This window comes from Canis lupus, chromosome 37 (assembly GCF_003254725.2).
Source record: "Canis lupus dingo isolate Sandy chromosome 37, ASM325472v2, whole genome shotgun sequence".
Taxonomy (NCBI): domain Eukaryota; kingdom Metazoa; phylum Chordata; class Mammalia; order Carnivora; family Canidae; genus Canis; species Canis lupus.
In genome coordinates, this window is record NC_064279.1 from 15720911 (window position 1) to 15745628 (window position 24718).

At 38.3% G+C, this 24718-nt stretch overlaps 1 long non-coding RNA gene across 4 annotated transcripts in view; it reads right to left on the minus strand.

Moving 5' to 3' along the window:
* The window catches only part of LOC112656645 (uncharacterized), a 50560-nt gene extending 37056 nt beyond the window's left edge, over positions 1–13504 (minus strand). The window contains exons 1-2 of one of the 4 annotated variants that reach the window (XR_004812588.2): positions 13309–13504; positions 11899–12054 (exon numbers count right to left, since the gene is read on the minus strand). This is a non-coding gene — a long non-coding RNA (uncharacterized LOC112656645). The remainder of the gene's footprint in view (positions 1–11898; positions 12055–13308) is intronic. The other 3 variants (XR_004812589.2, XR_003134545.3, XR_003134544.3) reach the window with 3 other exon arrangements.
* Between the last annotated feature and the right edge of the window lie 11214 nt (positions 13505–24718).

Consider the following 24718-nt stretch of genomic DNA (forward strand, 5'->3'; position numbering starts at 1 on the left):
ATTATTTACATGCCTGCGCTGGAGTAGAGTCGAGAATTTGCAACTGGTGAGAAGGAGAAATGCTTCCTCTTGAGAATCCTGGGATTCAGTGTTGCTCTGTTCTGTTGCTGGTACAAAATGCTTCTCTGATGTAGCAAATTACCCCACAAAATAAAGTCTGACTTCATTTCACACCCAACTTTCTTCCCAGCTATATCCCTGGGAGGTTGTTGCTCCTGGAGGCAGCTGAGCTGGGCTGGAATTGCATATTAGAGTTGCAACTTGACCCTATAAGGGCAGCTCAGAGCAGCAGGGCCCCTTATGAGGAGGGTCCTTTTTCTCTGGAAATGAAGAACTTGATCAGTGTTTCCCGCAAAATAATTCTAAGGCTGCTGAGCTTAGATGAGTGTTTAAGGGTTCTGACTCTGAAGTCAGATAAACCAAAGTTCATGTCCTTACTCTGCCTCCTGTTACCATGGAGTTTAGGGAAAATTATGTAACCTGGTCCCAGAAATCTTGTCTGGGAAATGTGGAACCTAATAGTCACTTCATCAGGACATTTGTGAGGATTAAATAAAATCAATCTATAGGGAATCTGGTGTGTGCCCCGGCCATAGCAGGCACTCAACAAATAGAAGCCATTAACCTTACTATGTATAAGAGACCGTGTTTAATCCCTCTTATGAGGCACTTCCCAGATGTAGTCTCCTCGCATGTGAAGTGCATAGCAGAAGACAAAGGGAACGGGTCAGAAAAACAGATATTATTACAGTGAATGTCATACACCGTGCCTGCAATTTCCAGTTGGAGAACATTGGGCATGTATATTATGATGTCTGCGGATGCTTTTAGAAGACACTGTGAAAAAGGTAAAAAGATCATGTTATGCTGCATGTTTCATGGATCCTTCTTTTTAATGTTTCAATGTTTTTTGGGTTGTTTAAGGATTATTTTTTTTTTAGCGGAACCCCTATTAGGAAAAATCTTATCAGTTGAGTTGGCCCTTAATTTAACCTGTCCTGTTTCTTACTTAGTTGTTTAAATATCTCTCTCCACTACTAGACTAATTAATTCATTGAGTAATTCATTCTGCTCCAGACCATGTGTTAAATACTCAGTACAGGTGCATTTCCTGCTCTTAAGGAGTGGACAGTCAAATATGGGGAGAAAATGAGTGTTGATTTCATTTGAAAATTTTTCCTCTCCTCCTGCCCTTTAAGGAGGACCAACTGCTGAATTCTTCTTTGTGAAAGAGACTCTAAGTGTAATGAAACATTAGAGGTGCAGTGGCGGAAGACATCCCTGGTAGTGAGGACCTCCAGTGGGAGGAGTCAATCCAGGAAGGAAGGTGCTGAAAAGACTTCATAGGAAGGAAAACTGTTACAAAGGATCAGAGACATGTCATACTTATATTTGTGTTTCTATTCCAAATTCTCTGCTTCCCATCCTGCAGCTATCATAATGTCTTAGATGTGTTGTCCACTGGACCTAATTGAGTCCTTCCAGTTCCACAGAGGAGGGTCTGTTCTCTCAATGGGTGCTGACTTCTCTCTCTGGGAGGGCCCATGAAATGAGATCCAGAGCTATGGCCCAAAGAGGAAAAAAAGTCCATTAGGACAACTGTGTAAGAACTCAGGAATGGGAGGGGGTTTAGAGTTAAATAGCCGAGAGCCTGGAGTCTGGATTTGCCATGTAACAGTGATGTGAACCTGAATGAGTGACATAATCTCTTTAAGTCATGCACATTTGAAATGAAAGTAGTGATACCAGTGCCACCATGAGATGAAGTTTATGAAATCAGTTCACAAAGTTTGTGGAAGTTAGAGGACTCTCATTTGAATTGTAGTTTCTTTCCGTTGACTAGAAGACAGTCCACAATATTTTGACAAACACTTCTCGCTGTCCCTCCACCTGGCTGATTTGCAGAGGAAGATCTGGTTCAGATGGTATCATTTAGAAAATCAGATATTTAAGGCTTGATTAAATGACCCCTTACTCGAACAGAGTGCAATATCAGTACCCTTTAATGATTGTTGCTTTTATCAGCTGGGATTTTATTTGATCTGAATGTTAGATCCCTAGGACAGTTTTTAAAGTTGCTTTCAGCAAAATATACCACTTGATTACCTAAGAATGGTGCACCTTTTATCCAAGTCTGATGAGAGGTCAGTTTCAGTGTAGAACGGAGAGTAATCTGAAGTCACAGAAACTTTAAATTTATATCAACAGTGAATTCTCTGTAGCCCTGCTGGGTCTGTCAATAGAGATCCGCATAGGGGAGAAGAAAAGTGGAATGGTGACACAGCATTCTCCAGGGATGACTTAGGAGCTGCAAGCAGAGGGCATTTTGAAGGTGAGAAGGGCAGGGCGGGAAAGAGGTACGTTACAGAAGTGGCTAATCCAGCCTTTACTCCCGAGTCTATTAACTTACTTGGCTTCTTTGCAAGGAGTTAATTTGATAGGTCTAATGCTATATACACCTCCAAATCATTATTTGTTCTGTGTTTAAAATGGGAAATTGAAGTTTGACAAAGTCATTTAGACCAGCCCAGATCTCATGCAAAGCAATTGGTTCAGAGCTATTAGCACAGCAGATTTCTCGGTCCAGTGAGAGTTTGATGTAGTAGGGGAATCTCTTTGTGATTCTTTCCATTTCAAGCTCCAGACAAACTGCCCTTTCTGGGTCTTTAACTTGTTTCTCTGATTACTTTTTAAGTGTCTCTCAGGAAAGTTTTTCTTCAATTTGGTGCTCACTGATCCAAGCCTTTGCTTCCATCCTCCTCTCCTTGCTCCTTTTTCTTTCTTTCTTTCTTTTTTTTTAAGTACACCATCTTTGAGAAACTGCATCAGATGGAAATCTCCTAAATTTACTGTTTTCCACTCCTCACTTTTTTTCTTGGCTGTCTACTCAAATTTCTCCCTTATACTTTTGCAGTAATATTTCATATATTCACTCTTTTCCTCTAAATGGTTGCCAAAATATGCAGCTGCTTCCTCCTGAATATTGTGAAGATCCACCCTCTTATCTATCAAAAGAGGAAAAAAGACTATTTCCAAACCCCAAATTCCAGTTAACCATATAAGAAATGAAGACTCTCTGGACATCTAATATTTGGTCAACTGGTTTTCTTCTGCTTGATTTTATAGTCCCATCATCCCTTGGTTGGTTGGGTCAGCCTAAGCCCAGGCAGACACAAACATCATTTCCATTGCTCCCATTCCACTATTCACTCGGGTGCCAGGTCCCAGCAGCTGCAGGGGCACAGCTAAAAGTAGCACACTGGACACTTTTAGCCATTTCCCTCCTTGCCAGAGTCGTTGGGGCAGTGAGGAAACATTCTCTCCCTTGATTCTTATTCTTCCTAGCCAATAAAATAGACATCTCCAGCCTGTTTGAGGTAAGAGGAAGAAGTATTTTTGTTTTTTCTTTTTCTGGCCCCCTCCCATAAAAGGAGGGGTGGTGTTTATCTGTTTGCTATGATGATGAGGGTGGAGCATCTAGCTGTCTGCTGTTGGGTAGAATTAATGTGTAAAAGGTTGCAGGTGTCTATGGCCTCCTTCCTTTGTCTCTGTTAATAGAACCCTCTGCATTCAAAAGGGATGAAGCAAGCCAGGATCCTCCAGCACTTCATGGGGTGAAGGGTCTATTCTGCAAGTTTGAAGTTTTTGCGTATATGAAGGGCGAGGGAAGAGTATCCAGAAGCCTACATTGGCTTCAAGTGCAAGCTTTTTCTTCAATATAGTTTTACTAGTACTAATCAGATTATTTATTTATACTAATAAAATTCTTTAAAACCCCTTTATCTATGATTCGATTTGGGCTCAAAGAAGACAGGAAGAATGATTATTATCTCAAACTCCTATAAGACCAGGTGTTTATTTCTTTTAATTTTCTGATTATTAAAATTATATGTATCTAAAACAATCATCTGTATTTCCACAACTAATTTCTTTTTCTTTAGGTATTATGTCAATCCTAAGAGTGAAAAAGCATCTCATGCTCAACATGATTCTAGCAGCATTTCCATGAGAAGGATGGGGTCTCATGGAGTTAATCACATTCTTCTAGAGATGGGGAAACAGACACAGGGAGGCAAGATGAATTGTTTAAGGAGAGACCACTTCTCTGGATAGTAGAGGAGCCACTGATATCTCATTACTTAATGTAGGAGTCCATGCTGTCTCTTTTGCTTTGTGTTCTGCTCTGCTAAACACAGACTATTATTAATAATAATATTATCTATATTATTTCCACATACATTGAGATTTTTTTAAATTTAGTTTGGGAAAATATGAATTGAGTAATTCTACAACTCAGGAGAGGAATTAAGAAGAGACATGATCTAGCTCTTGAAGAGAATAGAGCTCCTTCGTCATAGCCTAAATATAAGTAGATAGGTAGGTGGATAGATAGGTAGCTATATATATATATATATATATATATATATATATATATATATATATATATAGTTTTCTGACTTTATTTCTTTAAATTAAGCAACTTTCTCCCTGGTCTTATTTTCTTTTACAGCATTCCATTCCTGTGCTTTTGCCTGCCCCACTGAGTCTTCCTTAGTTTGTATCTTATCTGGCTTATTTGGATACCTATTCACATCTCACTAGCTAACCTTGTGCCTCGGGCAAATGATTTTATGTTTCTGAACTTCGGTTTTCTCAAATCTAAATTGACACCATTAAATGAAACCTCTAGATTCCCTCTAGCTTGAACCTCTAGCAGAGTAAGGTAACTCATTTGGAAAGGAGCTGAGGCCCAGATGCTCTGGCTAGTGAATGTGGTCATCCCCACTCCATTAGCTATTGCTTCTACCAATTTACAGTTGGATTAAGCAGACTTCTGGAAAAATATTTAAATACTATCCAAAATTTTAATTTTGGAGGTTTACTCATGTATAAGCATTTCTAATAATTTGGGGTGCTCTAAGGTCATATCATAGAAAAGGTCATTAGGGAACTCATTATAAGTGAAAAAAAATATGAAGCACACACAACCCCTAAATATTAAAGGGTGGTCTTATTTCTGTCAATGGTTTGGTAAGTGGTAGGAAAGTTCATTTGACACTAGTCATCGTTGACATAAGTTGTATACTCTGGGAGAAATAACATATGGGAGTGGACAAAGCTTTATCATTGTGCTATGATGCTTTAAGGTTCACACAGTCTAGCCCTGGAACCTCCTCTTCTTTCAGTTAAAAATGAAAGTAATGTGCTCCTTTTCATTTCTTAAAATCAGTAATGTGGATCTCTGATCTTAAAGAATGGTGGTATTATATCAGCTCTGCTGCATTCTTATCCTGTCAACATCAGGGCATTGTGGAGTTCCAGGGACATGGTGGCATAGCAGGCATGGCCTCTGAAACAGAGTTCTAGCTTGAAGTGAAACCACTGTGAAACTGCTGGGGCCTGAGTCTAACTTGTCAGCCAATTAGTGCATGTAAGCATTCTGGAGAGCATACTAGAAATTTCTGGAAGAAAGGGACTCTATAAGACTGACTGTCCTGTGGTCAAAAAATGTTAAACATTATTGTTGATTAGACGATCTCCAATAGGTCCATTCATTGCCCTTCCCTCGTTCAGCTCTGGATGATATGTGGTCTCCTGCAAGCTCCATTTCTCAAGCATCATCATCTGGGTTCTGGGGGCCTCTGGCCAATGAGAGGCACTGGAAGGAAATTACAGGGTGGAAATAAGGGAAAAACCAGGCTATTTCTCCTCTTCGCTCTGTGCTTCAGGTGTTATCTCTGGCAGTGATTATGTATCTTTGATGGCTTCCAGTTGCCATCCAAAAGGCTGTCAAGGTTTCGTTTCCACTGGGTGATCCTCAGCCTTCTTCTCTTTTTCCCTCCACTCTAGGGTAGAAACAGTTCCTTATTATTACCAATCTCCACTTGTCTCGATGTCCCCTGGTTGACTTCTTAGCCTTTTTTATCGAATGATAGAATATAATCAATTCTCTGCATTAAATTTCTCTCTATTAAATTACCAGAGTGTTTTCTGCTTCCTGATTAGATCTACTGATATGTCAATAAAGCCTGGGAAACCTAATGTTTGAGTCAGCTATTGCCACAATAATGCTGCATAACAAACTCCAAAACCCAAAGGCTTAACATAACAGATTTTCTTCCTATATTGATGGACCTGTAGATTGGATGTTACTTAACTAGATTAGGCTGGACTCCAGGCTTCCAGCTGAGTTCAGGATTGTCCCATGTGCCTCTCCTCTTTCTTAGACCAGGGGTAACCCAGAGCATATGGTATGAACCATCTATCTTCTGGAGCCAAGGTTGAAAGGGCACCATCTACACTGGGGACATGTTCATCTCACAGTAGATCATCAAAGGACAGAAGCTCAGTTGTGCAAGCTCATTTCTGCCCTAGTCACATTACTTAATCTCTCTTTGATTAAAGCAAGTCACACACCAGAGCACAAAATCAAGAGCTAGAAGGGTACATTTGGCCCGCCATAAAGCCAGGCAGGGGTATGGCTATATGATTCTATTATGGGGAAGGAAGCAATTGGAATCAGTAATCAAATCTACCACATTCGGCTGAAAGTAAGATTCATCATCTCTGAAAAATTGAGTCATATCATCATTTACTGTAGCTTGTACAAGTGGTGGCTAACTCATAAAATCTGTTGTACTTGTAGTTGATGCTTTATTTTTTCTGTTTCTGGACACTAATGTTGATTTGTAATTCAGAAGTTATAGTCATTTTTTTCCTCCAAGGACCTTCTTTTTTACAAAAAAATAGAAAAGTGTCATTTATTATCTCTCAAATTAAATATCTGCTTCTTTCGGCTGCTGTGCCTGGGACCTAAGCCCACATTTCTGCTTTACCCTCCGAGTCCATGCTTGGCTTTGCCAGCAGGGGGTACTGCAGGGAACAGCCAGGTTAGAGCAGGAAATCGGGATTTTTCTCCTTTTTTGCTTCCTGTGGGCTTCCTTTCAGCTCTCTTTGCAGTGAATGTAACGCAGCAAAACTCTTTAATCTCAGCAACAACAGTTCCAGTGGCTTCAGTTAAATCCAGTTTGCAGTGTTCCCAACACTCCCAGCACTAGTGGAGTGGCACCCCCACCTCAGAGGAATCCCTCCTCCAAGGGCCTACCTGTTAATAATTCCAACCTCTTCCCTTTGCGGTTTCTCTTTATTTTAAGGAGTGAGAGCTGCTTCCAGCAGTTGTTTCTACATCTTGCCTTAGTGTTCTCTTTTTCAGTTAGCAGTTCTTTTTCTCTAGTGAATAATTGTTAATACCAAATTCCTTCTTTTAAAATAACAGGTGAAATTGCTGTTTCCTACCAGGAGATACTTTTTCATAGACTCTACTTTTACTTAATAAGGTTCTGCTTCATCTTTAGGGAAGATACACGGTTGTCCAAAATACAAGGAGGAGGGGTGGGAGGAGGGGGAGCAAGGGGAGGAGGGGGTGAGGGAGAAGAAATGTAGGAGGGCGAACAGTCCCTGGTGGGGGCCAGGCTGACCGAACTCAGCTGGCTTTTATTACAGTTCTCCAGGGATACAGATGTCTTTGCATTAAAAAAAGCTGAAGACCTTTTAGGGGATGCCTGGGTGGCTCAGCGGTTGAGCATATGCCTTTGGCCCAGGGCGTGATCCTGGGGTCTGGGATCCACTATGTCTCTGCCTCTCTCTCTTTGTGTGTCTCTCATGAATAAATAAATAAAAACCTTTAAAAAAAAAAAAAAGCCGAAGACCTTTTAGATGACCAAGGAGACTGGAGAGTAGTGCAGTCAAAAGAGCAAAGGGGTAACAGCCTTCCCTTCGACATAATAGAATAGCTTTTAATTTCTTTGAGACCTTAAAATTATAAAGTACAGAGATTTTTTTGCAAAGTGGGTTTATTATGATTATCAAGTTCCAAACATCTGTGTATCCAGTAGTTGCATTCTAAATAGGTTGAGGCATGGCCCATCCTGTATTTTAGGGTTTTTCACGGAGGCTTCATCATGTAGGCATGATCCATTATAAACTCCATCTCTAGCCCCGTTTTCCTCTTCTGACAATGGCAGGTGGGGCTGATAGTTTTGAGCTTCTTGTCATGACTGGTCCTTCTGGCTCCATCCAGGAGCCCACTAAGAGTTGCTTTATTAGAACTAAAGATACCTCTATCACCCAGAAAATTCTAAAGGATTTGTGTAAGATGCTCCTATCACCCCCATTACTCAGGAAATTAGTAGGGTTTTAAAATCTGTGTGTCAGAAACCAGGATCAAAGTCCAACTGTTAGCAGGAACTGGGGGCAAAAACCAATATATTCTTATTATTGCACACCCATTCTCACTATGGACCTTCATATATGCCATCCCTTCTGCCTCAAGTGATGTTACCATTCTTAGCCTTAAATTCCTTCCTCCTGGCTAATTCCTCCTTGTCTTCCTTCACAGCTCTCCCCAAACTAGGTTAGGTGCCCCAATTATGTCCTGCTACATTGGCATATTCTTATTTTTTTTATAGCACTCATCACAAAATACTGAAATGACTATTTTCCACATCTATCTTCTCCATTAAAATATAGACTTGCAGAGACAAATGTATGTGTTTTGTTCTGCTGTGCCTCTTAGCATAGTGACTGGTACGTTTTCAGCAACCAGAACTGTTCACTGGAGGGCCTAAGAAAGTGCTGGGTTTGTGAGGGGTGGTGGCGGCAGTCAAGCACATGTACATTTTTTACTTGCCTATCATACTTTGTACTCTGTGTATCTAGATCAGTGGTCGCAGGTGACTTTGATAAGCATTTGCTAAGGGACTACACTTTGAGAAGCAAAGCTATGGAAAATGTATCCAAGATGAAGCCCTGTGGCGAAGGCTCTGAGTAGGAAAGAAATGAGGCTTATATGTCTCCATTCTACCCGACTTACCTGCTTTTCTCCTCACCCTTTATATCCTGGGCTTTTCATCTTTCCTTAGCCAAAATATATTTCTTGAAAAGTATATATATTCCTGAGTTGAGGCAGAAAAGTGTAAATGACCATGTGCCTTGTTTAATGTTGTTTACATTTTTAAACAAATCCCCTGTTTATTTTTTTAATTTTATTTATTTTATTTATTTGATTGAGAGAGAGAGAGAGAGAGAGTAGGGTGAGCGGTAGAGGGAGAGGGGGAAGCAGATTCTCTGTTGAGAAGAGAGCCCTATGGGGGACTTGATCCCAGAACCATGGGATCCTGACCTGACCTTAAGGCAGACACTTACCTAACTGAGCCACCTAGGTGCCCCAAACCCCTGTTTATTTTAGAATGAGGAAATATAACTCTTATTGTGTGATGTTAGGTTTAAGGAGCTAGTGAGGAAACAGGAGACCACACTCGCAGTCAACCACAGACTTGATTCACTTAGGAAGTGCAGCCCCAAGAATGGTGCCTGGGACAGGGTGGGTGCACAGATATACTTGTTGAATCAATAAAGTCAGACCAGTCCAGCATATTTCTCAGTGAAAAGAAAAAAAGTATACAAATGTGCATGTACAGAATATCTGTGCCATTATGGGCCGCCTGGAGTTGTCCATGAGATTCATTAAAAAAAATAATAAACCACACACACACACACACACACACACACACACACACACACATCCTACTACCTACAGAATGGTTGCTCATCATGAGAAAAACTGAAAATAAAATATTGTTAAAATAGATGTTATTCTGGCTGAAAATTTGCACATTTGGTAAATGATTCACTCTATTAGGTGGGCAGAAATAGGCACAGAAAACGAACTTGGGAAGAACCATTAACTATGAGATGCTTGGAATTAAAAGTAGGGAGAAGCATAAATTTCTGTGCCCAATCTTTGCATCCCCCCACCATTATGAAAGATTCTATCATTTCAAAATATAGAGATTTACAGTCTCTGATTTTTGGAAACTTCTCTTGAAGCTCTTGGTACTTTCCAAAAATGGGTGGTCAGTAACTCTCTGTAGAGAGGACCTCCATTGTGGGGGGTAAGAGCTGTCCTAGGCATTATAGAGAACAGAAAGGACAACATGCTGTGTTCTCAAACATTCATTATTTCAGTGAGGATGCTCATTCCTTATGGATACCCTGATGAGCACCAAGCAATGTTGATGGATTGGTAAGGCTCATAGCCTGACTCCAGTATTCCATCAAGGTTAGATATGCTCTACTCTGCTGCCTTTTTGGTGGTTTTGTGTTTGCTTCACTCTTTTCCTGTCTTTTATACATGCCTCCACGTGACACTTATTGATATCACCATTGCTGAGTTTGGGCATTCTTCCAAAGAAACTCAGATTTGCTCTTACTTTTCCATCCAATAAATTCATCTGTTAAATATTGAGAGAAGAATTCTGGAAACTCCATCACTAGTTTGGCAACTATCACATTTCTTAGGAGAAGAAAAATCTTCAATCTAGTTGGAATCATATTTCTTGTGCTGGAACAGATTTAGGACAAAAAATATATTGCACTTTTGGGCATGGACCTTGATTTTTCAACATATATCTTCCATGTGTTAGGAACTGATGATGCACATTTTTCCCCCCTTGGGGAATCTTCTTTTCCTTAAGGCATTAAATTGCCCGCTCAGATGTATAAAGTATCCAGTACCTTAAATGAATGTGCTAATTAGCAATGACAAAATTTATGAACATACACTAGAAGAAAGGGGAGATTAAAATCCTGTTTTATTTAGGTATTTTATGTTTACAAAAAGGAAAACAAATTACGGTAAAGTGACTTCTTTTGTCTAGCTGACAATTTAGAAACAAGAGGCAGTCATGCATTGTGTAGAAGGAGGAGAGGGAACACTATCCTTTTTATGCCTCTGGCAGATACTTCACACGAATAGTTCTTAGACTCTGCCATCCAAGGGCACCTGAGGAAGTCCCCATGGTTAGCCTTGCTCAGGCCTCTCTGTCCATTGCCTAAACTCCTCCATCCAACTGTAATCCAGTTGATCTTGTAGGTTACCACCACTTAATAGTTCTTAAACCTGGCCAACTCTAATACCTGTTTACTTTTGTGACATTTTCGTTCTCTAACTCAATGGTTCTCAAAGTGTGATCTCTTCCCCAGCAGCAGCAACACCTGGGAACCTGTTAGAAATGTGTACTCTAAGGTACAATTCTAGACCTATTACATAATACATTTTGGGTGGTGCCCAGCAGTCTGTGTTTTAACAGGCACTCTAGGTGATTCTGATGCATGCCCTAACTGGAAAGATCTTGCTTCCTAATTTGAAAACGAAGATTAAAAGATCGTTCCTTGGTCTGAGTCCAAAGTAGTGAACAAGTAACCACAGAACAAGTATTAAACCCATACTAATCAATTAGTGATAGCCACATGCTTCTGAAGGTCAGCCAATCAGTAACGGCATCACTCCAGGAACTGCTCTGAAAGTCAGCTAATCCCTAACTTCACAGCTGAAAGTCAGCCAATCTCTAAACACTCCCACTTTAGAAAGTCTGCCAATCCTTGAACACCATGGTTCCTGAAACTATGATACCAAGTTTTGCTTTATACAGAGAGACTAAGATATATAAGAAATAGCTCTCAATTGCTTAGTAAGCAATAAATTTAGCTTCTTTGTTTCACATGCATGTGATTGGGAATTTCTGCCATCAATAAATGGATCATTGGTGACTTTGAGAAAGTAAAAATGTGTACAGTTTCCCTTTATCCTTGGGTGTTACATTCCAAGACCCCCCAGGGGATGCCTGAAACTGTGGATAGTACAAACCCTATATATACAATGTATTTCTCTATACATACATACCTCTGATGAAATTTAATTTATAAATTTTGCACAGTAAGCAATTAATAGCAATAACTAATAATTAAATAGAACAATGATAACAGTATACTGTAATAAAAGTTATATAAACTTAGCTTCTCTCTCTCTCTCAAAATATCTTGTTGTACTGGACTCACCCGTCTTGTGATGAGCCAGTTGACAAAATGACTATGTGAGGAGATGAAGTAAAGTGAATGATGTAGGCGTGACATAATGTTAGGCTACTATTGACCTTCTGATGATACGTCAGACGGAGAATCATCTGCTTCCAGAATGTAGTTGCCCCTGGGTAACTGAAACAGTAGAAAGTGAACCTGTGAATAAGGGGGCTTTCTGCAGTATTCAGAGAAGATTTGAAAAAAATTTTAAAAATTAAAAAAAATGTTTAAAAAAAGAGAAGATTTGCCTAGCATTATTGAAATTTTCATGGTGAGGACAAGACATAATGTGTCTTGTCCAAGACAAGGACCAAGTATGAATCAGATAGAAGACTTATTTGGTAATCAGACTATATAAGAAAAACAAAAAATGGGATTTAATAATTATTCATTATTATACAGGCATCATTATTATAAACAATGACTAATCACCTTATAAAAGGTTGTTTTATAATAATAAGAATAATGAGTGGAGAAGAAATGAAGTCGTGAGGGTGGTTTTGGTGCTAAATCATCATTTCCTATAACAGGAAGTCAAGGTAAAAAAAGAGAAATATGGAAGAGTTGAAAAGTAGATAAAACTAAATGATAATAAAAAAAACTAAATGATAACACAATGAACATCAAGTAAACTTTAAGGCAATCTAAGAACTATTTGTTCAGCACATACCTCTCCTCTAAGATGCTGGAGATATAAAAGTCAAACTGTTAGAAGAGACAAGCTGTAAATAATTTCAGCACACTCCAAAGAAGAAATTAATGGATTCTGACAGTAGTGATGTGGTGAGAAAAAGTTACAAAAAGAAAACCATGTGAGTCAGGTCATTTAAAGATGGGTAGACCCTTCCTAGCCAGACTGAAAAGAGAAGAACATTCCAGGGTGAGAGAGAAGCAGGGCAAGGGCAGGGGAGTGAAAATAAGAATGAGATTTGGGAAAGAGTGAGTAATTGAGGGAAATGGACAGAAGTGAGGCTGGAAAGATAGTTTAGGTAGTTTAGGGCCAGGTATGCAGAGCCTATACATCATGATCAGGAGTTTAAATTCATTCTGAAGGCATAATTTTCATTTTAACAGAACCAATAATGTCAATTTTAACGTCTTGGTATAAACTTAAGCTGGAGCAGACTAATGTTTACTGTTCTCAGTAGGGATGTGTTATGCACTGAATTGTGTCCCTCCAAGGTTATATGCTGAAGCCCTAGCTACCAATTTCATTGTATCTCTAGTAAGGAAGTAATTAAGGTTAGATGAGGTCATAGGGTGGGCCCTAATCTGATAGAATTAGTGAGACACAGAGTTTTCTCTCTCTCTCTCTCTCTCTCTCTGTCTCTCCTCCACCCACCCCTTTAATCTCTCTCTCTTTCTCCGCCCCCTCTCATCCCTCCACACCTCTTTCTCTGTCTCTCCACCATGTGAGGACACTGCAAGAAGGCAGCCGCCCACAAGCCAGGAAGCGGGCTCTCACCAGAATCAAACCATGCTGGCACCCTGATCTCAGACTTCCAACTTCTAGAACTATAGGACAATAAATCCCTGTTGTTTAAACCACTCAATCTACGGTATTTTGTTATAGTAGCCCAAGCACACTAAGAGAGGTACTACTGACATTGGTTGGAACAATCTTTTACTATATAGGACTATTCTGTACCTTCTAGGATATTGAGTCTGGTCCCCACTATGAAATACTGGTAGCGCTACTCTGTCGCCATGACAACCAAAAAGTGCTCCTGCGGAACTCCAAATGCCCCCTTAGTGGGAGATTATAATGTTTCTGGTAGAAAACCACAAAAAGAAGCTATAAAGAAGATTACTATAATTAAAATAGGATCCACCGGTACTTCTTCATGATCTCTTAGCAATTGCAAAGGAGGGCTTTTACTTATCAAGAGTAAGACAATGTGATAGAACAAAGAACAACCTTGATAATTCTTCCCAAGCATCTATGGGGTTGGGATGAGGTCTCTAATTTTGAGAAAGCTCTTGATCCCTTGTCTTGCTGCCAAATGACTAAAGCATCATATACTAATGAAAAAACAAAGGAAAAAACAAGCCCTTTGCCTCATGAGATAAATAAAACCCAAACAAAAGAAAACAGTAAGGGAATATACTGTTTAACACTAATCTCCAAAATAAATAAAGCCTTGAGTCTTTTCTGTTAAGTTGCTTACCCTTTAGGAAAAAGTCATCTCTAATTTTTGCAATACTGAATTTGGCAGATGTATGATACTTTGAAGATAGAATAATTGTATGAAGAAATTGCTGTTTATCTCACCCTAAAAAAGATTAAATTTAATCTTGGTAAACTTGTGAGGTTTTGTTTTCAAAACTACAGTGTCTTTTATTTGAAGAACCCAATTTTTCTGAACTCCTTTTAAAGCTCTTCAAGTAAAAATACTTTAGAATATTTTAACTACAGCTGAAATTTCATCATGCTCTTTTACAATTAGAGGCAATTATTTCTGCTTTCTATCACCATAGATTTATTTTTCTCTTCTTGGACTTCTTATAAATGGAATCAGTCACTATGATTATTTTGTGTCTGGTGTTTCTCATTCAACATATTTTTGAAACTCATCCATATTGATGTGTGTATCAGTAGTTCTTTTTTTTTTTCTGAATGGTATTTCAGTGAGTGGACATAATAGTTTGTTTATCTGTTCTTCCGTTGATGGACATGTGGCTGTTTCCAGGTTTGGCAATCATGAGTAAAACTGCTAGGAACACTACTGTACAAGTCTTTTTGTGGATATAAGCTTTCATTTCTTATCTAGAAGTGGAAATGTTGAGTCATGGAGTAGATGTATATTTAACTTTATAAGAAACTGAAAAATAGTTTCCCAAAGTTTTTGTATAATTTTACACTCCACCAACAATGTTTGAGAGTTGCAGGTGCTCCCCATCCTTGCCTTATGTGGTCAGTCTTTTAAAATTTTAGCCATTTTAAGTGACTATAAACAATATTACACTGTGGATTTAATTTGCATGTCCATAATGGCCAATGATGTTAAACATATTTACATGTGCCTTCATCAATTTCTTTTTAAGTCTTTTGTCCATTTTTATTGGGTCATTTGTCTTTATATTGTTGATTTATAAAGATTTTTATATTTCTGGATACAAGCTATTTTTTCAGATACTGTATTTTTCCCCCAGTCTGTTACTTGCTTTTAATTTTCTTGATGGTGTATTTTGATTAGTAGGCATTTCTAATTTGATGAAATCAAGTTTATTAGTGTTTCTCTTTTCTGTATAGTGCATTTTGTGTCCGAAGAAATCTTTGATTACCCCAAAGTCATGAGAAGATTTTCCAGTGAGTTCTTTTTTTTTTTCTTAAGATTTTATTTCTTTATTTGACAGACAGAGAGAGAGAACCAGAAAGAACAAGTGGAGGGAACAGCAGAGGGAGTAAGAGAAGCAGGCTCCTGGCTGAACAGGGACCCTAATGCAGGGTTCCATCCCAGGACCCTGGTCTTATGACCTGAGCTGAAGACAGACGCTTAACGACTGAGCCACCCAGGCTCCCTTCTCCCATGAGTTCTTCTAGAAGTTTTATAGTTTTAGATTTTACACTTAGCTCTATAACTCCTCTCAAATTACTCCTTTTGGTATAGAGCTAGTACAGCCAAGTTTGCCATATATTGAGTTCTGCATGAAATGCATTTGCGTGCAAGAGGTTTCTTGGGGAGTGCTCACAGGAAAAATACTTGTGAAAGGTGAAGGAAGCATGATCCGGCAGAGAGAGAATCTAAGATGTGATGCAAAAAAAGGCATCAGGCAATTCAATAAGGAGCTTGGGATTTAGGATGGCGCTTCAACATTGTTACATAAGATGCAAGAGGCCTGGGCCTTTGTACCTTTTTCTACATTAGCCAGTTATTAGATTCTGCTCTCACCAAGGAGGGTTGTAACATTGGTTGACCAGAGTAATTTCTGGAGAGAAAGGGACCCAGCTGTGAGCTATCAGTAGCCAACATACCAGTGGCAGAGAAATGAATCTGAAGAGGGAATCTAGATAGTGTACCATAGCAACCATTACAAGGGTATTTTTGTTTTATTTTCCATATGGATATTCAATTTCCTTCCCACTATTTGTTAAAAAGAATTTTCTTTCTCCTGTTAAATTGACTTGGTGCAATTGTGTGGGTCAGTGCCTCTACCCTATATTCTCTTCCAATGACCTAACTGTCTTTATGGTAATATGAAACTGTCTTGGTAATCATAGTTTTCTATTAACTGCTGATATTGGGTAGTGCAAGTCTTTCATACTGTCAAATTTGTTCATTTTCAAAATTGTTTTGGCTCTTCTTGATCATTAGCATCTTCAGAAAAATTTAGAATCAGCTTGAGTTTCTTCAAAATACTGCTGAATTTGAGAGTGTGTCAAATCTATAGGTAAATTTGGAGAGAATGGATATCTTTTTTTTTTTAAGATTTTATTTATTTATTCATGAAAGACACACAGAGAGAGGTGGAGAGGAGACATAGGCAGAGGGAGAAGCAGGCTCCCTGCAAGGAGCCCAGTGTGGAACTCCATCCCAGGACCCCAGGATCATGACCTGAGCCAAAGGCAGACCCTCAACCACTGAGCCACCCAGGTACCCGAGAGAATGGATATCTTAACAACATTGAATCTTTCAATAATGAATGCCATAATTAAAAACCTAAATGTGAGACTTGAAACCATTAAAATTCTAGAAAGAGCACAAGCAGTTATTTCTTTGACATGCACTGTAACAACATTTTTCTAGGTGTGTCTCCTGAGGCAAAGGAAATAAAAGCAACAATAAATTATTGGGACTACCTCAAAATAAAAACTTCTGCACAGCTAAGGAAACAATCAACAAAGCTAAAAGGCAAGCTACTGAGTGGGAGAAGATATTTGCAAGTGACACATCTGATAAAGAATTAGTATCCAAAATATATAAAGAACTGATACAACTCAACACCCCCGAAACAAATAACCTAATTAAAAAATGGGCAGAAGACATGAACAGACATTTCTCCAAAGAAGACCTCAGATGGCCAACAGACACATGAAAAGATCGTCAACCTCACTTATCATCAGGGAAATGCAAATCAAAATCACAATGAGATATTACCTCACACCTGTCAGAATGGCTAAAAATTCAGAAACACAAGAAACAACAAATGTCGGCAACAATGTGGAGAGAAAGGAACCCTTGTGCAGTATTGGTGGGAATGCAAACTGTTGCAGCCGCTGTGCAACACAGTATGGAGGTTCCTTAAAAAGTTAAAAATAGAACTACCTTATGATCCAGCAATCATACTACTGGTTATTTACCCACAAACTACAAAAACACTAATGCTTATAGCAGCACTGTTTACAGTAGCCAAATTATGGAAGTAACCCAAGTGTCCATTGATAGATGAATGGATAAAGAAGAAGTGGTATGTGTGTGTGTGTATACATATTAATATTATTATATAATATATATGAATATTATTTAGCCATAAAAAGAATGAAATCTTGCGATTTGCAATGACATGGATGGAGTTTGAGAGTATAATGCTAAGCCAAATAAGTCAGTCACAGAGAGACAAATACCACATGATTTCAATCACATGTGGAATTTAAGAAACAAAACAAATTTAAAAAGGAAAAAAAGAGCAAGAGAGGGAGACAAACCAAGAAACATACTCTTAACTATGGAGGACAAACTGATGGCTATCAGAGGGGAGGTGGGTGGCGGATGGGAAAATAAGTGATGGAGATTAATAAAGAGTACACTTACCATGATGAGCACTGAATAATGTGTAGAATTGCTGAATCACTATATTGTACACCTGAAACTAACACTGTATGTTAACTATACTGAAAGTAAAATTAAAACTTAATAAAAAATAATGAATACCATATGTTTCTCCCCCCTTTGTTTTTTTCTTTAATTTCTCTCAGCAATCTTTTGTAATTTACAATGTGTAGTCTTGCATATCTTTCATTAGCTTAATTTTCAGATATTTTATTTTTTAGGTGCTATTATAAATAGCATTTTAAACTTAATGCCATTTTCCAATTGTTCATGGCTAGAATGTAGAAATATGATGGATTTGCAAATTGATCATGTATTGTACTAACTCTGCTTCTGGTAGTTTTTGGCAATTTTCAAAGAGTGTTGTAAATGCAAATCATGCCTGTAAATAGTGACAGTTTTACTTTTTCCTTTCCAATCCTTATGCTTATAATTTTGTTTTGTTTTCTTATTGCTCTAGACTAGACTTCAGTACAATGTTTAATAGAAGTTGTAACAGTATACATCCTTGCCTTGTTCTGGATCATAGAAAAAAGGTGTTTGTGATTCTATGATACATGATATTACCTATAAGTTTTCCACATATAACCTTTAGCACATTGAAAAAAGTTAATTTCATTCCTCATTTGTTGGGAATTTCTATTATGAATAGGCATTGAATTTTGTCAAATGCTTTTTTGCATTTATTAAGATAATCGTATTTTTAATTTTTTTTCTGTTAGTGTCAATCATTGATCTTTCAAATAATAAAATAACTCTATATTCCTGGAATAAAATCCATTTTGGAATGCTTTTTATATATTTATATATTGCTAGATTGAATCTGCTAATATTTTCTGAAGTTTATTCAAATCTATATTCATGTGGGATATTAGTCTGTAACTTTAAACAATATTTTTGTCAAATATTGCTGTTGGGGTTATGTTAGCATCATAAAAATGGTGAGTGTTCATCTCTATTTTCTGAGTTTCCTTCTTAAAATTTTCAATAGAATCAACTGATAAAACTTGGAATTTCTTTGTGGGAATATTTTGATTGTAACTTCTACTTACTAGAGTTATTTAATATTGTATGTCTTTTTGCATCAGTTTTTGTAAGTTATGTTTTTCAAGGAATTTTTCCAAATTCATCTTGTTGACATTATCTCCCAAGATCTTCATGGATTTGTCAAATTCTCCATGGATTTGCCAAATTTCTGCATGTTTTGTGAGCTGAAGCACTGACAGCATTTGTCCCAGCCTGTCTTTTGAAGATGTTTGTATGGCAAATAGCCTTGGAATATAGACATGGTCTCTCTTTCTGGAATAGGGGGCAGGTTTGTTGGTATAAAGATAACATTTTTCTCTGGGGCAAATTTCAGGCAGGTTTGCTTGCAGTTCTTTTTTCAAAGATTGGAGTATTTCAACCTTAGGATTCCTCAGCTATAATATAAACCAGCTGTATGTGCAGCATCTACCTGAACTACTGTGTCACCTGATGGAACTCAGGATCAAGGGAGAACCTGCTCAAACAGGAAGCTCCCTTGCTGGGAGTAATATTGTCCTTTGTCTCTGACCTAAGAGTCTTGTGTCTTCTGCCAGCAGAGGCAAAACTGGCAGGCTAGCTCATTAGCTTGCAAATAAGTGATATCTTTACCGTCCTTGACAATTCAGTACACTTTGCATTTCTTGACAATTGGCATAGATTGCTTATAATATCCTTTATTATTGTTTGAATGTAGATTGGTAAAAACTAAACCTGCCTCTTTCATTCGACCTATTGTTCTTTCTGTGTGTGTGTGTGTGTGTGTGTGTGTGTTTGGGTGGTGTTTGATCATCTTTTTTTTTTTTTTAAAGATTTTATTTATTTATTCATGAGAGACACACAGAGAGAGAGGCAGAAACACAGGCAGAGGAGAAGCAGGCTCCATGCAGGGAGCCGGATGTGGGACTCAATCCTGGGACTCCAGGATCACACCCTGGGCTGAAGTCAGGTGCTAGACTGCTGAGCCACCCAGGGATTCCTGGTGTTTGATCACCTTACTAGGAGTTTATCAATGTTATTTATTTTTTAATGACAATTTTTTACTTCATTGATTTTCTTGGCTTTGTCTTTTTTATATCATTAATTTCTGCCCTCATATATTACTTCCTTTATTGTATTTATTTTGGGTTTAATTTTCTCTTCTTTTGCTATTCCTTAAGAGGAAACTTTAATGATCAATTTTTATATCATTTTTATTTTCTAATAAAGGCATTTACTGTAATAAATTGCCTTCTGAAATTGTTTTAATGTACTTCACAGATTTTAATATATGTAGTATTTTCATTACCATTCATTTTAAAGTATTTTTTAATTTCCCTTGTGATTTCTTCTTTGACCCATGGGCTATTTAGATGTGTGTAGCTAACTTTCCAAATATTTGAAGATTTTCTAGATGTCTTATTATGATCAATTTCTAATTTAATATAATAGGAGTCAGAGAGCATATTTTGTATGTCTGTGTTGGTGAATGCTCCATGTGCATTTGAAAAGAATGTATCTTTTCAATATTGTAGTAATTGGGTATTGTTCTAAAATATAAATTTATTTGGGACTGATGGTAGTTTTCATATTTTCATTATCATTACTGATTTTGTCTATTTGTTTTATCAGTTACAGAGAGAGGGATGTTAAAATTTCCTATTTCTACCTTTTTAAAAAAGGTAGATTTACAGATTTTGCCTTTTTTTCTCATGGATTTTTGTCCATGTACTTTGAAATGCTTTTATTAGGAACATGAACACTTAGAGAATTATTATGTTTCCTTGATGACTCAACTTTTTAAATCATTAAGTAATATCCCTCTTAAACCCTGGTGATCCCCTTGAACTTGAAATTGAGTTTGTCTGTTATTATTATAGCCACACAACCCATCTTATAGTTGGTGTTTGCATATTTTGTCTTATAGCACACATTTACTTTTCACCTATCTGTGTCTTTATATTTAAAGTGGGTTTCTTGCATGGCACTTGGTTGGCTCAGCTGGTAAAGCATGCAACTGTTATTGATCTCTGGGTTGTGAGTTTGAGCCCCACATTGGGTGTAGAAATTACTTAAGGAAATTTTTTTTAAAGTTATTAAAGTGGGTTTCTTGAAAGCTCACTGTCTTATATTTTTAATAGTCTGACAGTCTTTTTTAATTTTTAAAAATTTTTTCAGTCTTTTTTTTAATGGGAATGTTTAATTTAAAATTAATATAATTATTGGGATAGTTGGGTCTGAGTCTCTCATATTGTTATTTGTTCTTATAGTTCCATTTACTCTTTGTTTCTCTGTCCATTTTTTGGTGACTTCTATTTGGTGAATTTAATATGATTTTTTACTTATACATATCTCCTCCATTGACTTTATGGCTGTACTTTTTTAGTGTTTGCTCGAGATTTTAAAGCATACATCATTAACTTAATATGGTGTATCTTCAAACAATATTTAATTGTATCACACGGTGTAAAGAACCCTACAGTGGTATAAAGAAGCTGATCCCCTCCTGCAATTTTTTGTGTTCTTGTGATTATAAATTTTACTTATACAAATGCTGTAAGTCCAAGAATACATTGCTATTATTTTTGTTTTAGACAATCAACAATTACATATGTATGATACATATATACTACAGACTTAACATTTCAGCAGCTCCTCATTCCTCCTTGCAAATACTCAAGAGGTGATTTCTCTCAATTATCATGCTTTGCCTCCAGCCTTCTGAGTACCAGCTCCATAAACTTAGTAAAGGACTGTGGGAAAGAGTTGCTGAATACATACTTGCTCTGTGACTGGGGAATGTTGGGATTCAAATCCACTATGCCAGTATAAATGGGACTGTGTGACACTGTAATTTATAACAAATATATCTGGTCCTTTTCCACAGAACCAGTTCCTGGTTTACAGATCCCACAACCCTTGGGATTTCCTGAGATAAGAGCAATGGGAGCACTTTTGTTTCATTTGGTCTCTTGCCCTTAGTTCCAGAAATTGCTTCAGATCCAAAAAGGTGAAATGGGTGTGTTGTTATTCATAGCAAGCTCCTTTCCACCACAACTGGATTTATGTTAATGAGGTGACTTTTGGAAAGCACCTAAGCATGGGGGCTGGTGGCCAGGGGAACCAACTATGAATAGAAGGTTACGATTTACAGTCCCACCCCCTGATTTCTGGGGAGGGGAGAGAGACTGGAGTCTAAAACCATCACCAATAGCCATTGACTTAATCAACCATGCCTATGTAATAAAGGCTCCACAAAAACCCTAAAGGATAGAGTTCAGAGGACTTCTTGGTTGGTAAACATGTGAAGATATGAAAAGGTGGCACATCTAGAGAGGGCACGTAAGCTCTGTGCCCTTTCCCAGCACCTTGCCCTAGGCATTGCTTCCATCTGGTTGTTCCCGAGCTATATCCTTTTGTATCCTATGGTAGCCTAGTAAGTAAAATGTTCCTGAGTTCCATCCGCTGCTCTAGCAAATTAGTTGAACCCAAGAGGGGGTTATTGAGACTGTTAAGTACAAGCTAGACAGGAGCAGTGGAAGGTCACACCCAGAGGCAGAGTCCCAAGTCCTGGAAGGGGAATGATAAGGACAGAAGCTGGAAGCAAGGACAGTGATAAAAAGATTACACATTAAAAGCCCAGAGGCACAACATCCTGACTTTGCAGCTTCCAAGACCTTGGGGATTACAGATCAAGAGCCACAGGTGCAGGTGCAGAGCATGCACTCTCCTCTTCCACCTCTGCCCCAGGGTAACCCCTAGATGTATTATAACACATTTGCATATGGGTACAACCTCACTGCCCCCACGTAGAACAGCTGCCAGGACTGTTCAGATAAAAATCTGTAGGATCAAAAACCCCCCACCCAACCTATGCAAGGAGTTTCACGAATGATTGGAAGCTGTGTCTTTTAGAGACCACCCCACTGTACATCACAGCTCTTCCCAGCCCAGAAAGCTGCTGCAAATATCCAATCCCAAAACAACCTAGTGCTGGTTCCACCTCTTGGAACCTCCCTCTCCCTACCTTGAGTGTACTTTTGCTTTAAAAAAAAACTGTTTTGTGCTTGCTACTTTCCTTCTGGCTATCTTTAGTCTGAGTGTGGAACCTCACGTAAATCTTCTTGTGGGAATCCAAAGACTGGGACCTCCATTTGCACAGCACAGACTATCCCACTGGTAACAAGATCTCCAATATATAGCCCATCGGTCAGAATAGGTGGTCACCTGGGTTTTCAACTGGCGTCTGAAGTGGAGAGTCACTCTCTTAGGATCGAGCCCTTACCCTGTGGAATCTAATTCTATCTCCAGAAAGAGAGTATGAGGATTGAGTTGAATTGTAGGACACTCAGACAGTGTGCAGAAAATCATTGGATATATGGGGAAGAACCACACACACATTAAAAATTGGTCTCAGAACACCCCTTGTAGGCCACTAAAAGTTCATTTGGATTTTGCTTGTTTTTTCCTTCCCCCTATCAGTATTAGATTTTTTACTCTGCCAGGGATGAATGTGGCCATGGATCTCTTTTCCTCTAAGAAAGCCTGGTCACTTTCTGGAACATAGTTCATTTAGATATCTTTATGTTCTATCTCCCTGACAGATGAAGGAAAAAATGCCCACAGCTATGATTTAGTAACTTCTCTGGAGTGCTCTTGCTGCTAGAATGAAAGCAAGAGTTTCTTGTGACTTTTTTACATCCTTACAGGAAGTGGCAGTCACCCAATGTCACTTTAAATTTATTTGCGGAACTCAGTCCCTCAGTGAAAATTGGTATAAACCTATGACTTCTGTGATCACTTTCAGTTAATAAAAAGGTCTTATAGTCAGCAATTGAAATGTTTAGTCCAATAAAATAATAAATACTTAAAATTTCATTAAGTTTCCCCTTTCTTGGGTCCAGCTTACTGCAAGCTGGACACCAGCAATGGAAGTTGGGGTATCATTGGCTTTCTCCTACCTGTCCTGTGCTTTGGCCCTTCCTCTTGTCTTTCTAATTTGCTTTTAGAGTCCTGCAAGGTAGAGACAGTGGAGAGAGTGAAGAGTGAAGAAGCAACAATGTCTCACTTGACCAACACCAATTTCTGGCTCTGGTGGATTTTTTTTTTTTTTTTAACTCAGCTCTTCCTTGAGATCTTTCATGGATTCTTAGAGACCTGTGTCTATCTCCCTCATTACCAGGAATCCCTCACTTGACTTACCCCCTATGAAGGTAGACCCATCTCTATTGCATTGAGTCTTGTATATTTTTCTCAGCTCCTAGCATTCTGGCTTCAATTTGGCTGTGACTTTTGCTTCCAAGCATTCCCATTGAACCAAATCTCCATACTGTCCTTGCTTGGGATCCTCATCCAGTCCTGAGGAAACACATTTTTTGACTAACTTTAGAAGAACAGGTTCCCCTGTAGCCATCTCTTTGTTTATCTTCTAAGCAGCTAGCCACACAATTCTTACCTTTAGGTTTTCTAGATGGACTGTATGGCCATGTATTAAACTCCTTGGGCAACCATCTTGAAACATCTTTCTTTGTCATGAAGTAAAGAGTAAGGATCTCCATTGCTCCCCCATGGGGAACTAGGATTCACAATTCAAGACAACAGTCTCCAAAATACTTGCTAATCTCCAAATCCCAAAATCTTTATACCCTTTCTGTGAGTGAGACACTTAAGATTTACAAACCTGATTTTTCATCTCCTTTAGAAATTATATGATCTTTTGCCTTAATCTGGGATTGTGAAAAACTAGACAATAGGCCCAACATATAGTTACTTATGCTAAGCCCCATGTCACCAAACCAAAACTTTACTTAATCACAGTTTTAGTTCTCCCACAAATGGAATCTTAGGTCAGACAGTCAGGAATCAATCTCCTGGTCAGCACTAGTTAGGTAATCTACTGGATAGAGACCCCTGCTATGCCCTAAAGGAAAGTAACCTTATGATAAGCAACCTACTTTTGTCTAGTATAACTTCCTTGTTCCTGTTCCCTTTTGCCTATAAAAGTCTTTCATTTTGTATAGTTTTTT